Consider the following 17,647-nt stretch of genomic DNA (forward strand, 5'->3'; position numbering starts at 1 on the left):
CAGAACATGCCCTACCAACCGGTCCCTTCGTCTTGTCAAGTTGTGCCACAAACTCCTCCCCTATTCTGTTCAATACCTCCTCATTAGTTAGGTGATCTACTCATCTAATCTTCAGCATTCTTCTGTAGCACCACATTTCGAAACCTTGTATTCTATTCTAGTCCAAATTATTTATCATCCATGTTTCACTTCCATACATGGCTACACTCCATACAAATACTTTCAGAAAAGACTTCCTGACACTTAAATCTATACTTGATGTTACCAAATTTCTGTTCTTCAGAAACACTTTCCTTGTCATTGCCACTCTACATTTTATATCCTCTCTACTTGGACCATCATAAGTTATTTTGCTCTCCAAATAGCAAAGCTCCTTTACTACTTTAAGTACCTCATTTCCTAATCTAATTCCCTCAGCATCACCCGACTTAATTTGACTACATTCCATGATCCTCGTTTTGCTTTTGTTGATGTTCATCTTATATCCTCCTTTCAAGACACTGTCCATTCTGTTCAACTGCTCTTCCAAGTCCTTTGCTGTCTCTGACAGAATTACAATATCATCAGTGAACCTCAAAGTATTTATTTCTTCTCCATGGATTTTAATACCTACTCCAAATTTTTCTTTTGTTTCCTTTACTGCTTGCTCAGTATACAGATTGAATAACATCAGGGAGAGGCTACAACCCTGTCTGTTTCCCTTTCATGCCCCTCGACTCTTATAACTGCCATCTGGTTTCTGTACAAATTGTAAGTAGCCTTTCGCTCCCTGTATTTTACCCCTGCCACCTTTAGAATTTGAAACAGAGTCTTCCAGTCAACATTGTCAGAAGCTTACTCTAAGTCTACAAATGCTAGACATGTAGGTTTGCCTTTCCTTAATCTTTCTTCTAAGGTAAGGTGTACCGTCAGTCTTGCCTCACGTGTTGCATTTCTATGGAATCCAAACTGATCTTCCCCGAGGTCGACTTCTACCAGTTTTTCCATTCGTCTGTAAAGAATTCGCGTTAGTATTTTGCAGCTGTGACTTATTAAACTGACAGTTTGGTAATTTTCACATCTGTCAACACCTGCTTTCTTTGGGATTGGAATTATTATATTCTTCTTGAAGTCTGAGGGTATTTCACCTGTCTCATACATCTTGCTCACCAGATGGTAGAGTTTTGTCATGATTGGCTCTCCCAAGGCCATAAGTAGTTCTAATGGAATGTTGTCTACTCCTGTCAAACTCTTCACACAGTATCTTATTTCCCATTTCATCTTCATCTGCATCCTCTTCCATTTCCATAATATTGTCCTCAAATACATCGCCCTTATATAGACCCTCTATATACTCCTTCCACCTTTCTGCTTTCCCTTCTTTGCTTACAACTGGGTTTCCATCTGAGCTCTGTCCATTATAACATCCCCATATTTTGCTAAATTTAAGAATATATTTGATCAAAAATCCAGTTAGAGATAATGAAATTACAATACTTACTAACAAAGTACAAAAACACCACAACAATCTATAGGGAATACCTGAAGACTTTAAAAATACATTATTATGCTGAATATGTAAGTGAATCCAGTAATGTTACTAAAAAAGCTTGGAATATAGTAAACAAAAAATGTAAAAATAAAGAGAATCAAAGCTGCTGTAATATAGCACTAGAAGAGAATGGAATGTAGGTGAGTGAGTCAAAGACAGCATATGAGGCATTCATAAAAGGTTTTAGCAAGGTAATCAAAGAAGAAATTGACTAACACTAGAAATAAATTCAGTTAAAATGAGTAATTTATTTTTTAAGGAGTGTAGTAGAAGATGAGGTAATGAAAAATAATGGATAAAAAACAGTGTAGAAAACTGTACTGTAAGAATGAAAGTAAAATCCTAACAGTAAAATCAGCATACAAAACTCTCAACTGTGGAGTCCCCCAGGGCAGTATTCTTGGGTTCTTTTTTCTTGCGTATACTAACAACATAACACAGCTACAAAACTCAAAGCCAGTGAACTATGCTGATACAGCTAGAATTACAGAGCAATACATAGAACTCTGAACTAATCACAGAATATCTGACAATGAATAAATTTATGCTGAATAAAGGCAAGACTGTTGTAGTAGAGTTCTTGTTGGATTATAACCAATCTCATACTGAATTACAGTCCACAGTTGAAAAAAGCTCTTTTTGGGCATTGTGATTGATGAATATCTTACATGAAAAGTGTATATAAGCTACACCTGTGTAAATATTAGCTGTAATATTTACTCATTAAAACATCTTTCAAATATAATAAATTCTCCTGTCCTTAAACAAGTGTACTACAGATTAATTCACTTGAATTTGCAATATGGGATTGAAATTTGGGGAGGGACACCCACAGTCTAAATGGATGGGATATTCAGGCTTAGAAAGAGAGCAGTTAGGATAATATCTAATGTATGTAAATGCCAGTCCTGTAGAGACTACTACAAAAATTATGATTTACTGACAGTGTATTCACTCTAATTCCTTTGAGATTATTATGTTTGTAAGAGACAATGATGAACTGACAGTATTGAACAAACAGAGACATTCATAATCACAATACAAGAACCAGATGTGTTTATCATAAGATACTAACTAATGAGAGAGCTACATATCACATTACACTTTAAGATGGAAGACAATTGTATAATAGGTTGCCAAATAATATAAAGCAACTCCATGGAAGTCCCTTTAAAGGTAAGTTAAAACAGTTCTTAATTGAAAAGTGTTTATACTCACTCAAGAATTTCTGAGCACCATAATTGACAGTTCTAGTTTTGTATACCTCAGTGTATTAATTATGGTAAATGTTCATATAATATTATGCAACATGCTACTTGTTGTAGATGTTCATTATATGTAAGGTATGAAATTTTTGTAAATGTACAAAAACTGAGAATATCCATAACGGTAAGGTTATTATGGAAAAATAAAGAGTATTATTATTATTATTATTATTATTATTATTATTACCAGAAAAATTGTGATTACGTTAATGTGCTGTATTTGTATTTGTAGGACAAGTACAGGCAGGGCTTGATCCTTGGGCTACTGATTTTCCTGACCTACATTAATGATCTACCAGTTACAATTAATGACACATCAAAAATAGTCTGATCAAGAGTCCCTACTGAGCAATGCAGGACACAGCTCTGGCAGTCACTAACCCAGCACACAAATGGTTCACAGCAAATAGCCTAACCCTAAATTTTTCAAAAACTAACATAACACAGTTTCAGACAGTAATTGAAAAACTCCAAGTTCCTGAAACGGAGATCAACAATCAATAAAATGTACAAAACCATTCGTACTAAATTCATATGCATCCAGATAGACAGCCAGCTGAGATAAAAAAAAAAAGCAAATTGATCTGCTGGTCAAAAAATTTAGCACAGCGTGTTTTGCCCTGAGTGCTATTTCTCAGCTTGTTGACAGATAGCTATTGTTTTTCTCAAATTTTGCATATTTACATTCTGTACTCTCCTGTGGTATTACTGTCTGAGGAAATTCTACAAGAGTTGAAAAGGTCTTCAAACTACAAAAATGAGCAGTAAGGGTAACATGTGGGGTCTCTAACAGAACATCCTGCAAAGCTCTCAGAGGGAAACATTCCACGTGGGAAAAATATATCTAAAAACAAAGATGATGTGACTTACCAAACGAAAGTGCTGGCAGGTCGATAGACACACAAACAAACACAAACATACACATAAAATTCAAGCTTTTGCAACCAACGTTTGCTTCATCAGGAAAGAGGGAAGGAGAGGAAAAGACGAAAGGATGTGGGTTTTAAGGGAGAGGGTAAGGAGTCATTCCAATCCCGGGAGCGGAAAGACTTACCTTAGGGGGAAAAAAGGACAGGTATACACTCGCACAACACCCATATCCAACCACACATACACAGACACAAGCAGACATTTGTAAAGGCAAAGAGTTTCGGCAGAGATGTCAGTCGCGGCAGAAGTACAGAGGAAAAGATGTTGTTGAAAGGCAGGTGAGGTATGAGTGGCAGCAACTTGAAATTAGCGGAGGTTGAGGCCTGGCGGATATTGAGAAGAGAGGATATACTGAAGGGCAAGCTCCCATCTCCAGAGTTCTGACATGTTGGTGTTAGTGGGAAGTATCCAGATAACCCGGATGGTGTAACACTGCCAAGATGTGCTCGCGTGCACCAAGGCATGTTTAGCCACAGGGTGATCCTCGTTACCAACAAACACTGTCTGCCTGTGTCCATTCATACGAATGGACAGTTTGTTGCTGGTCATTCCCACATAGAAAGCTTCACAATGTAGGCAGGTCAGTTGGTAAATCACAAGGGTGCTTTCACACGTGGCTCTGCCTTTGATCGTGTACACCTTCCAGGTTACAGAACTGGAGTAGGTGGTGGTGGGAGGGTGCATGGGACAGGTTTTACACCGGGGGCGGTTACAAGGGTAGGAGCCAGAGGGTAGCGAAGGTGGTTTGGGGATTTCATAGGGATGAACTAAGAGGTTACAAAGGTTAGGTGGATGGTGGAAAGACACTATTGGTGGAGTGGGAAGGATGGACTCATTTCAGGGCAGGATTTGAGGAAGTCGTATCCCTGCTGGAGAGCCGCATTCAGAGTCTGATCCAGTCCCGGAAAGTATCCTGTCACAAGTGGGGCACTTTTGTGGTTCTCCTGTGGGAGGTTCTCGGCTTGAGGGGATGAGGAAGTGGCTCTGGTTATTTGCTTCTGTACCAGGTCGGGAGAGTAGTTGCGGGATGCGAAAGCTGTTTTCAGATTGTTGGTGTAATGGTTCAGGGATTCCGGAATGGAGCAGATTCATTTGCCATGATGACGTAGGCTGAAGGGAAGGGACTGTTTGATGTGGAAAGGGTGGCAGCTGTCATAATGGAGGTACTGTTGCTTGTTGGTGGGTTTGATGGGGACGGACGTGTGAAGCTGGCCATTGGAGAGATGGAGGTCAACGTCAAGGAAAGTGGCATGGGATTTGGAGTAGGACCAGGTGAATCTGATGAAACCAAAGGAGTTGAGGTTGGAGAAGAAATTCTGGAGTTCTTCTTCACTGTGAGTCCATACCAAACTTTGGGTTGGCAGGCCTGGGTAACCAAGAAGGCTTCCTCTAAGCAACCCATGAATAGGTTGGCGTATGAGGGGGCCATCCTGGTACCCATGGCTGTTCCCTTTAATTGTTGGTATGTCTGGCCTTCAAAAGTGAAGAAGTTGTGGGTCAGGATGAAACTGGCTAAGGTAATGAGGAAAGTGGTTTTAGGTAGGGTGGCAGGAGTAGGATTAGGATCATTTTTCTTCGTGGCAAAGTGATATTTCCAGCAGAGAGTACGAGTGTAGGACAGTAAATCTTTGACAAGGGCTGTTTGGTTGAATCTGGGAGTGGGGCTGAAGGTGAGGCCTTTGGATGGGACATAGGTTTCGCATTGGGAGAGAGGTTTGGAGGAAAAGTTAACTACTGAATTAGGGTGTTGTGGTTCCAGATTGTGTTGATTGGAATTTTGAGGTTTTGGAGGGAGTGGAGCTGGAAGTTGGAGATTGAGTAGATGGGAGAGACTGGGTTTGTGTGCAATGAGAGGAGGTTGAGGTTTGTTGGAAAGGTTGTGAAGGGTGAGTGAGTTGCCTTTCTGGAGGTGCGAAACCAGGAGATTGGATAGTTTTTTGAGGTGGAGGGTGGCATGCTGTTCTAATTTGCGGTTGGCCTGTAGGAGGATGTTCTGAACAGCCGGTGTAGATGTGGGAGAGGAAAGAATGAGGACTTTTATTAAGGATAGGAGTTGACGGGTGTGTTCGTTGGCTGAGTTGATGTGTTGGTGAAGGAGTAGGTGGGTGAGGGCAATGGATTGTTCAGATTGGAATTGGTATAGGGACTGATGGAAAGAGATGGAGCCAGCGTTTGGAACTTTAAGTCCCTTTAAGTCACTTTGCCATGAAGAAAAATGATCCTAATCCTACTCCTAATGATCCAAATCCCCAAGACACTATCCAAATTGAACCCTGCCTGGAACACTTCCATCCGCAGTCACAGCGGGACCCACCTCCTCTTCCTCAAAATCACCCTCTCCAAACCTTCCAGGAATTTGTGACTTCCAGCCTTGCCTCTCAATCCTTCTGAAAAAACCTTAATCCTACTCCCAAGATCACCACTGCTGAAGCCCAGGCTATCCATGATCTGAAGGCTGACCGATCCATCGTCATTCTTCCGGCGGACAAGGGTTGTGGAACTTGATCGTTGGGAGTATGTGGCTGAGGCACTGCGTCACCTTTCAGACAACACCACATACAAAGTTTGCCAAGGTAATCCCATTCCTGATGTCCAGGTGGAGCTTCAAGGAATCCTCAGAACCTTAGGCCCCCTATAAAACCTTTCACCTGACTCCATCAACCTCCTGACCCCACCGACACCCCGCACCCCTACATTCTAACTTCTTCCTAAAATTCACAAACGCAATCATCCCAGCTGCCCCATTGTAGCTGGTTACCAAGCCCCCACAGAATGTATCTCTGCCTAAGTAGATCAACACCTTCAACCCATTACATGCAGTCTCCCATCCTTCATCAAAGACACCAACCACTTTCTCGAATGCCTGGAATCCTTACCCAACCTGTTACCCCCAGAAACCATCCTTGTAACCATTGATTCCTTATACACAAATATTCTGCACGTCCAAGACCTCGCTGCGATGGAGCACTTCCTTTCACGCGGATCACCTGCCACCCTACCTAAAACCTCTTTCCTCATTACCTTAGCCAGTTTCATCCTGACCCACAGCTTCTTCACTTTTGAAGGCCAGACATACCAACAATTAAAGGGAACAGCCATGGGTACCAGGATGGCCCCCTCATACGCCAACCTATTCATGGGTTGCTTAGAGAAAGCCTTCTTGGTTACCCAGGCCTGCCAACCCAAAGTTTGGTACAGATTTATTGATGACATCTTCATGATCTGGACTCACAGTGAAGAAGAACTCCAGAATTTCCTCTCCAACCTCAACTCTTTTGGTTCCATCAGATTCACCTGGTCCTACTCCAAATCCCATGCCACTTTCCTTGATGTTGACCTCCATCTCTCCAATGGCCAGCTTCACACGTCCGTCCACATCAAACCCACCAACAAGCAACAGTATCCTCCATTATGACAGCTGCCACCCTTTCCACATCAAACGGTCCCTTCCCTTCAGCATAGGTCTTCATGGCAAACGAATCTGCTCCATCCCGGAATCCCTGAACCATTACACCAACAATCTGAAAACAGCTTTCGCATCCCGCAACTACTCTCCCGACCTGGTACAGAAGCAAATAACCAGAGCCACTTCCTCATCCCCTCAAGCCCAGAACCTCCCACAGAAGAACCACAAAAGTGCCCCACTTGTGACAGGATACTTTCCGGGACTGGATCAGACTCTGAATGTGGCTCTCCAGCAAGGATACGACTTCCTCAAATCCTGCCCTGAAATGAGTCCATCCTTCCCACTCCACCAATAGTGTCTTTCCACCATCCACCTAACCTTTGTAACCTCTTAGTTCATCCCTATGAAATCCCCAAACCACCTTCGCTACCCTCTGGCTCCTACCCTTGTAACCTGTCCCATGCACCCTCCCACCACCACCTACTCCAGTCCTGTAACCCGGAAGGTGTACACGATCAAAGGCAGAGCCACGTGTGAAAGCACCCATGTGATTTACCAACTGACCTGCCTACATTGTGAAGCTTTCTATGTGGGAATGACCAGCAACAAACTGTCCATTCGTATGAATGGACACAGGCAGACAGTGTTTGTTGGTAACGAGGATCACCCTGTGGCTAAACATGCCTTGGTGCACGCGAGCACATCTTGGCAGTGTTACACCATCCGGGTTATCTGGATACTTCCCACTAACACCAACATGTCAGAACTCTGGAGATGGGAGCTTGCCCTTCAGTATATCCTCTCTTCTCATTATCCGCCAGGCCTCAACCTCCGCTAATTTCAAGTTGCTGCCACTCATACCTCACCTGCCTTTCAACAACATCTTTTCCTCTGTACTTCTGCCGCGACTGACATCTCTGCCAAAACTCTTTGCCTTTACAAATGTCTGCTTGTGTCTGTGTATGTGTGGTTGGATATGGGTGTTGTGCGAGTGTATACCTGTCCTTTTTTCCCCCTAAGGTAAGTCTTTCCGCTCCCGGGATTGGAATGACTCCTTACCCTCTCCCTTAAAACCCACATCCTTTCGTCTTTTCCTCTCCTTCCCTCTTTCCTGATGAAGCAAACGTTGGTTGCAAAAGCTTGAATTTTGTGTGTATGTTTGTGTTTGTTTGTGTGTCTATCGACCTGCCAGCACTTTCGTTTGGTTAGTCACATCATCTTTGTTTTTATATATATCACTCACTGATCCTGTTGCATAAAAATAGAGGAAAGAATTTTTTTTATCATGAAGAAAATGTTGTGTACATCTAATATACATTATAGTAATTAAATGTAAATTTATTTCTATGATCAGTCAAAATGTGTTCTATGAATTATTCTATAGTTTTACGTAATCTCTTGAAGTTACTCATGTGATGAAGACAAAAATTTTTGATTTTAATTTAAATCATAATGACAAAATATAAATTTCATTATTTATTTGTGGCACAGGGATAAAAATGTCTACTTCCATTCATTCTGCTGTTTTAACCATTCACTTAGACTTATACCAGTAAAATGCAGGTTATAATATTGTCCACAGTCAATCGTTCATAGAAAGTAAGTATTTGTATGATATACAAAATGCTCAAATAATTTTGTATTATTTCACTTTGTTTATCCTATACTGCTAGAAAACCCTTTGCACAATATGTAATCAACAGGACCAAATAAACAATCAAATCAAATCCGAGTGAGTATGGGAATATGAAGTAAAGTAGCCACTCCAAAGAAAACTGAATTTTCACCAGACCATTTTTATTGATAGCAGTTTTCCACTTCCCCATTTGATAACTACATATTATAAAATATCACACCTTTTTTTTAAGTGGAAAAGAAAGTAACATATAGTTACTATATGCATTTCTCTGAAGGCTTTTACAGTCACTACTTTTCCCTACTGGTGGGTGGGGGTGGTGGGGGGGGGGGGAGAAGGGAGGGGAGGGTTGGCTAACATTGGCAATATCATCACAATAGCAACCCATGTTAGTTGTTGTGATTTATGAACATATTTTGTCTGCTTCTTGATGGCCTAGTGTCTGAAACAATACCAAGTGACTGAAGCAGGTTGTTTTCAATTTGAATTTTGTATTAGACCATGCACTGTATGATTAAAATTAATAATATTTTTATACTTGAAATTTCGGAGGACATTCTTAGGTTTCCATGAAGAAAGAAAGTCAGAGAACATACTTCATCTGAGAATATTCTCACTGTAAATAGAAGGATGGGGGAAGTTGCTCAAAACAAATAACATTCTCCAATTTCATATGAATAAAACTAGATGAGCTTCTCACAAGAGGAGAACATTTTCCTTTTATGGATGTCCACCCTACTGCATGGACAAGGGACTTGAGCTGATGATATACACTGAAGAACCAAAGAAACTGGTACACCTGCCTAATATATTGTAGGGTCCCCACAAGTACCAAGTACACAGAAGCACCACAACACGACATGGCATGGACTCAACTAATGTCTGAAGTAGTGCTGGATGGAACTGACACAATGAATCCTTCAGGACTGTCCATAATTCCATAAGAGTACAAGGGGGTGGAGATATCTTCTGAATAGCATCTTGCAAGGCATACCAGATATGATCAATAATGTTCATGTCTTGGGAGTTTGGCAGCCAGTGGACATGTTTAAACTCAGAACAGTGTCCTAGAGCCACTCTGTAGCAATTCTGGACATGTGGTGTGTCGCATTGTCCTGCTGGAATTTCCCAAATCTGTCAGAATGCAATTGACATAAATGGATGCAGGCAATCAGAAAGGGTACTTATGCATGTGCCACCTGTCAGAGTCATACCTAGACGTATCAGGGGTCCCATAGCACTCCAACTGCACACTCACCACACCATTGCAGAGCCTCCACCAATATGAACAGTCCCCTGCTCACCTGCAGGGTCCATGGATTCGTGAGATTGTCCCCATATCCGCACATGTCCATCTGCTCAATATAGTTTATAAAACAAGACTCGTCCGACAAGGGAATATGTTTCCAGTCATCAGCACTCTAATGTTGGTGTTGATGGGCCCAAGTGATGTGTAAGGCTTTGTGTCATGTGGACATCAAGGGTACATGAGTTGACCTTTGGCTCCGAAAGCCCATATCGATGATGCTTCGTTGAATGGTTCACATGCTGACACTTGTTGATGCACCAGCATTGAAATCTGTAGCAATTTGTACAAGGGCTGTATTTCTATCACATTGAACAATTCTCTTCAGTTATTGTTGGTCCCATTCTTGCAGGATCTTTTTCCAGCGTCAACAATATCGGAAATTTGATGTTTTGCTAGATTCCTGATATTCCCGGCACACTCGTGAAATGGTTATAGAGCAAAATCTAGAAAATCTCCTCTTCATCGCTACCTCAGAGATGTTGGGTCGCATCACTCATGCACCGAATATAACATCACATTAAAACTCACTTAAATCTTGAGAACCTGCCATTGTAGCAGGAGTAACCAATCTAACAACTGTGCCAGACACTTGTTGTCTTATATAGGCATCGCAGACTGCAGCACCGTATTCTACCTGTTTACATATCTCTATATTTGAATAAGCATGCCTATACCAGTTTCTTTGGTGCTTCAGTGTATATGAGAAAACGTACCACCAGAGCTGTATCTTGAGAATGTCTCACATGGCTAGTTTCTGCAGCACATTGCTGCTATCCTCAGGCCCCACAACTGCCAAATGGGTATAAGATTTCCTTGGCACATTTGTTGTGGAGGCCTTGTTCTTAGTACACATGGGCTAGCATTCCTCAGGAGTCTCTACTCGACACTGTCTTCATGGATAACATGTTACTGAGTAGAAATTCATGAGGAAAGTTAGCCCACATGTACTAATAGCAAGGATTTCTCAATATATGTTTTGAGAAAATCTAATACCCTATTGGCAGTGGTGGGTCCTGAGGATGGTGGTAATGTACCACCAAAACTAGTTGTATGAGATGGCAGACATTTTCAAGATACAGCTGTGGGGGTACTTTTTCTCATATACAACATTATCCATTTTTAGTTAGGTTTTACCGAGGTTCCTGTGGTCCCTTGAGTAGTCTTTTCTGCTAGTGATTGACCATAAAGAATGGGGAATGGGTCCGAAAACTGTTCCTTGGGATACTCAATATTTGAATTTTTTGCACATTACTGTAAAAATTAGAAATTTTGTGTCTTTCTGCAACTTTGTATTTTATTTGACTGACTTGTTGACGATCATGGATGTGAGAACAGATCCATCTATTTTCTGGTCATCAAATTCCATAATTATCTTAGTTTTCTGCAACAGAATGCCACGTTCACTTGTGTTAAGACCTTTGCTACTGTCAAGGAATACTGTATTGCCCTGCCAGTTGTTAATCCATTTTGCATATCACTTGATATCATTTCCTTACTAACAAAGGGTATTAGTCTCCTAACAAACAGATTCTCAAGACCTATGGCAGACATTGAGAAAATTAAAACATATCTGTAATTTACAAGTTCACATTTGTTTCATTTCTAGTGCAGTAGTGCCACTTTTGTAGTTTTTATGAATGTAACACTCACAGATGATTACCTGTAAATATTTTAAAAGCTACTCTTAAAGTTACTAGCCACTGTGATGGGGAAACTTCTTTTCATTATTTTCTGTGTTACTGTGGTCTAATATTGCACATCCTTACATTAGCTCTTTTTTTATGATTTGATGGGCTGCTCTGGTCTTGTTCCTATAACTGTGTGTTTTCCATTATTTTTGCTTTTGATATGTCTTTTGTAAGTATTCATTTTACATTGTCTAAAATGGTTATTAAAATGAGTTTTCCAGTTTACATTTGAGTGTTCTTATCATTTCTTCTTATTCTGGAATGATATTTTTATGCCTGCTGTAATCCACTTGCTTCAGTTTCATTTTCCAAAAATATGTTTGTCTATGGCTATAAATTTGTCAGAGTTACAATTTTATATGTGGGCTGTAAACATTAGTCCAATTCACTCATCTCAAGAGAAAATAAAAGCAATCTACATTTTCTTTAGCGAACTTCTTACAATAGCTCTATTTTTTGTGATGTTTAGGCTCCTGCAATAGCTATTGTTAGAATTTGGGCCTGGTGTTCACTAAAACCACTGTTTACAACTTGTGTGTTATTAGGATATTTGTCTCTATCTTATAAAAACTTGGTCAGTGTTTGTGGCAGATGTATTAGACATGTGAGCCAGATTAGTTATAGTTGGTTTTATGTTAAAGCACTTAAGTAAATCTCTTATTTCATCTTCAGATTTACAGTATTTTGAGATATTAATGCTGAAGTCTCCACACATGAACGTATTGTTGTTGAGGGTGGTGACAATTCTCCCATCCAATTATATAAACATTTTTTTTGCATCTAGTGAAGTACATACACTGATCAGCCAGAACATACTGACAACCAACCTACTATAGATACAAATCCATTCAGGTGATAGCAGTGTCACCTGCCAAAGAATAACTGCAGGTCAGATAAATGCACAGTCCATGTAGTATCAATAAGTGTGCTGTCCATGTGTACAATAGGCAAGGTGGGAGATCTATCTGAGTTTGACCAAGGGCAGATTGTGATGGTCAGCAAGCTCAGTGTGAGCATTTTGGAAACTGCTTGACTTGTCGGGCATTTGAGGAGTGCTGTGGTGAGTGTGTGGGTAGACTAACAAACCAGGACAGGAAGGGAACTATGATGGAACTAACATCAGACTTTAATGTTTGACAGAGTACAAGTTTTTCTGAACACACAGTGCACTGAACACTCCTAAGGATAGACCTCCACATCCAACGACCCATCCATGTGTCAATGTTAACACCACAACACTGGCAAATACAACTGAAGTGGGTCCATGACCATCAGCACTGGCCACTGGTGCAGTAACAGAGCATTGCATGGTGTGTTGAATCCTGATACCTTCTTCATCATGCTGGTGCAAGGCACTATGATGACCATGGGGTGTCGTCCTCTGGTTGCAGACCATGTGCATCCCTTCATGATGATCATACACTCCTGGAAATGGAAAAAAGAACACATTGACACCGGTGTGTCAGACCCACCATACTTGCTCCGGACACTGCGAGAGGGCTGTACAAGCAATGATCACACGCACGGCACAGCGGACACACCAGAAACCGCGGTGTTGGCCGTCGAATGGCGCTAGCTGCGCAGCATTTGTGCACCGCCGCCGTCAGTGTCAGCCAGTTTGCCGTGGCATACGGAGCTCCATCGCAGTCTTTAACACTGGTAGCATGCCGCGACAGCGTGGACGTGAACCATACGTGCAGTTGACGGACTTTGAGCGAGGGCGTATAGTGGGCATGCGGGAGGCCGGGTGGACGTACCGCCGAATTGCTCAACACGTGGGGCGTGATGTCTCCACAGTACATCGATGTTGTCGCCAGTGGTCGGCGGAAGGTGCACATGCCCGTCGACCTGGGACTGGACCGCAGCGACGCACGGATGCACGCCAAGACCGTAGGATCCTATGCAGTGCCGTAGGGGACCGCACCGCCACTTCCCAGCAAATTAGGGACACTGTTGCTCCTGGGGTATCGGCGAGGACCATTCACAACCGTCTCCATGAAGCTGGGCTACGGTCCCGCACACCGTTAGGCCGTCTTCCGCTCACGCCCCAACATCGTGCAGCCTGCCTCCAGTGGTGTCGCGACAGGCGTGAATGGAGGGACGAATGGAGACGTGTCGTCTTCAGCGATGAGAGTCGCTTTTGCCTTAGTGCCAATGATGGTCGTATGCGTGTTTGGCGCCGTGCAGGTGAGCGCCACAATCAGGACCGCATATGACCGAGGCACACAGGGCCAACACCCGGCATCATGGTGTGGGGAGCGATCCCCTACACTGGCCGTACACCACTGGTGATCGTCGAGGGGACACTGAATAGTGTACGGTACATCCAAACCATCATCGAACCCATCGTTCTACCATTCCTAGACCGGCAAGGGAACTTGCTGTTCCAACAGGACAATGCACGTCCGCATGTATCCCGTGCCAACCAACGTGCTCTAGAAGGTGTAAGTCAACTACCCTGGCCAGCAAGATCTCCGGATCTGTCCCCCATTGAGCATGTTTGGGACTGGATGAAGCGTCGTCTCACGTGGTCTGCACGTCCAGCACGAACGCTGGTCCAACTGAGGCGCCAGGTGGAAATGGCATGGCAAGCCATTCCACAGGACTACATCCAGAATCTCTACGATCGTCTCCATGTGAGAATAGCAGCCTGCATTGCTGCAAAAGGTGGATATACACTGTACTAGTGCCGACATTGTGCATGCTCTGTTGCCTGTGTCTATGTGCCTGTGGTTCTGTCAGTGTGATCATGTGATGTATCTGACCCCAGGAAAGTGTCAATAAAGTTTCCCCTTCCTGGGACAATGAATTCACGGTGTTCTTATTTCAATTTCCAGGAGTGTATTTCCTGAAGGCAGTGGCATTTTTCAACAAGATAATGTGTCATGTCACAAGGGCAGAAGTGTGATGAAATGGTTAGAGGAACACAGGGGGGAGTTTCAATTGATGTGCTGGCCCTCCAGGTCACCAGATCTGAACCCGATGAACACAACAGGGATGTGATTGAACGTGGTGTCAAGAGTTCATTGTCCTTTCCCCCCTCCTCAGAATTTAGGTGATTTGTGTGTGCAGATGTGTTGCGAAGTCCATCCAGCAACCTACCAAGGCCTCTTTGCTTCCATGTCCCAATGTGTTGCTGCTGTTACCCATGTCAAAGATTAACACATCAGCTGATAGATAGATGGCCATAATGTTCTGGCTGATCAGTGTACACAGATGATCACTGCATCTTTGATTTACAGGTCAGCTACTGAAAGTTCTATTTCTCTTTCTCTGGACAAGCTATCAAAGTTGGTTACACTGCTGAATTTTATATTTCCTCAGGCATATATGCACCTAGCCCCAGGCCTCAATATTTCTCTGCAAAACATGCTCCCTAATTTGAGCTTAGGGAGGCATGTTAGTTCTGACATGCCTTCATGTAACCAATGCTCAGGTAAACATAAAATAGAAATAACACTCAAATCATTGACCAATATTTGTAGTTCATTCTGCTTGTTGGAGAGTGGCTCAACAATCTGCTGGTGTAATTTCAATTTTGGAGCAGGAGATACACTGTTTAAAAACTGACCATATACCTCCTTTATTAGAGCTAGTATTGTGAGCTGTAAGGAATTCTATTAGTTTCCAAAAGTGGGAGTTATAGGTTGTAATATTATTAGTAGTGTGTCTGCTGTACATGTTATTCTAAAATTGTAGGTTTGGTTCTGCATTATGTAGTTGGCAAGTTGCTGTGAAGTGGCTGGGTTTAGCAGGTTAGCAGGCACTGAGGAGTGTGACAGCAGCAAGCCATTGAGGAGGATTACTGGGTTGGTTACACCAATAATCACACCCATTTAGTAATAGTTCATTTATTCACCTTAACACATACAAGGATCACAAAGAACTGAACTTGACATGGCGGAACAGTAAGGATAATGCTTAGAGTCCAAAGATGAATGCATATCAGTGTTGGTGTTGATTTCATCGGCACCACAGTCAGCTTGACAGCATCTCAGGGAGCTGTGTGGGTAGATGTCGTGAACGAAGGTTCGGCCACAAAACCTGGAAGTCATTGAAGCGAGCTGGGCGTTGTACTGGGCGTGCTGGACGTGCAGCGACAGGTAGGCCTGCAGTTTGCAGGTGGAACGGAGCAATGATTACGATGTCTCCGGTGGGCATGGCAAACACACAAAGCATGTCCAGGTCAGTGTTGGGCAGGAGCGGAACACATTTCACCAGGTGGCAGGGAATGGCAGAGGTTGTGTCATGAGATGGATGAAGAGAAACACACGACAAACAGTGTATAATTGCACAGTGTTATTGAGATGTCATGGATTATGTCCGGGGGGACAGGCACAAACACCTCGAGTGAGGGCACGTTCAGTAGCGTGCCCATTGCTGGCAGTCCTTGTTGACATTGCTCCACACAAAGCACTCCACTACGAGGCAGGTGGATGTGTGAGCACCGAGGTGGGCTAAATTATGCAATGCGTTGAAGACAGCTCAAGGGAGCATGGTCGGGATGAGGGGGCGTAACGTGCCCATACTGTCGTCTCACCAGATCTCACCAGAAATGCCAGGGAAGGTGATGCAGATGAAGTGTAGTGAAGAATTAGAGTCTGAAATCAGGTTTTGTGTTTCCTCATCGGTCGGTTGGAGGCTAGGCAGTTCAGAGAGGTCTAACAGCAAATGGATGGCATCGAATTGTGAAAGAATATCAGCAACTATGTTGTCAGCACCCTTCATTTGTCTGACATTGGTGGTGAACTGAGATATGGAGTCCATGTATCTGAAACGGCGAAGAAGCGGGTCAGCTGGTGGGTTTGTAATGGCCGCATCCAGGGGTTTGCGCTCCGTTAAAACATAGAAAGGGTGTCCCTCACCATCATTCTTAAAATGCTTAATTGCTTCGTAGACCATGAGCAGCTCCCTGTCAAATGTGGAATGTTTCCATTGTGCATTGGTGAGCTTGCTCGTGAAGACCAGCTGTGTGGCTGGATTGAAGAGTTTTTAGCAAACAGAACACAGCATGTTGTTATCAATGGAGAGACGTCTACAGACATGAAAGTAACCTCTGGCGTGCCACAGGGGAGTGTTATGGGACCATTGCTTTTCACAATATATATAAACGACCTAGTAGATAGTGTCGGAAGTTCCATGCGGCTTTTCGCGGATGATGCTGTAGTATACAGAGAAGTTGCAGCATTAGAAAATTGTAGCGAAATGCAGGAAGATCTGCAGCGGATAGCCACTTGGTGAAGGGAGTGGCAACTAACCCTTAACATAGACAAATGTAATGTATTGCAAATACATAGAAAGAAGGATCCTTTATTGTATGATTATATGATAGCGGAACAAACACTGGTAGCAGTTACTTCTGTAAAATATCTGGGAGTATGCATGCAGAACGATTTGAAGTGGAATGAGCATATAAAATTAATTGTTGGTAAGGCGGGTCCAGATTGAGATTCATTGGGAGAGTCCTTAGAAAATGTAGTCCATCAACAAAGGAGGTGGCTTACAAAACAAATGGTTCAAATGGCTCTGAGCACTATGGGACTTAACAGCTATGGTCATCAGTCCCCTAAAACTTAGAACTACTTAAACCTAACTAACCTAAGGACATCACTCAACACCCAGGCATCACGCTTACAAAACACTCATTCGACCTATACTTGAGTATTGCTCATCAGTGTGGGATCCATACCAGAGTGGGTTGACGGAGGAGATAGAGAAGATCCAAAGAAGAGCAGCGCGTTTCGTCACAGGGTTATTTGGTAACTGTGACAGCGTTACGGAAATGTTTAACAAACTCAAGTGGCAGACTCTGCAAGAGAGGCGCTCTGCATCGCGGTGTAGTTTGCTCGCCAGGTTTTGAGAGGGTGCGTTTCTGGATGAGG

The sequence above is a fragment of the Schistocerca cancellata genome, chromosome 4, assembly GCF_023864275.1.
Source record: "Schistocerca cancellata isolate TAMUIC-IGC-003103 chromosome 4, iqSchCanc2.1, whole genome shotgun sequence".
NCBI classification, from domain to species: Eukaryota; Metazoa; Arthropoda; class Insecta; order Orthoptera; family Acrididae; genus Schistocerca; species Schistocerca cancellata.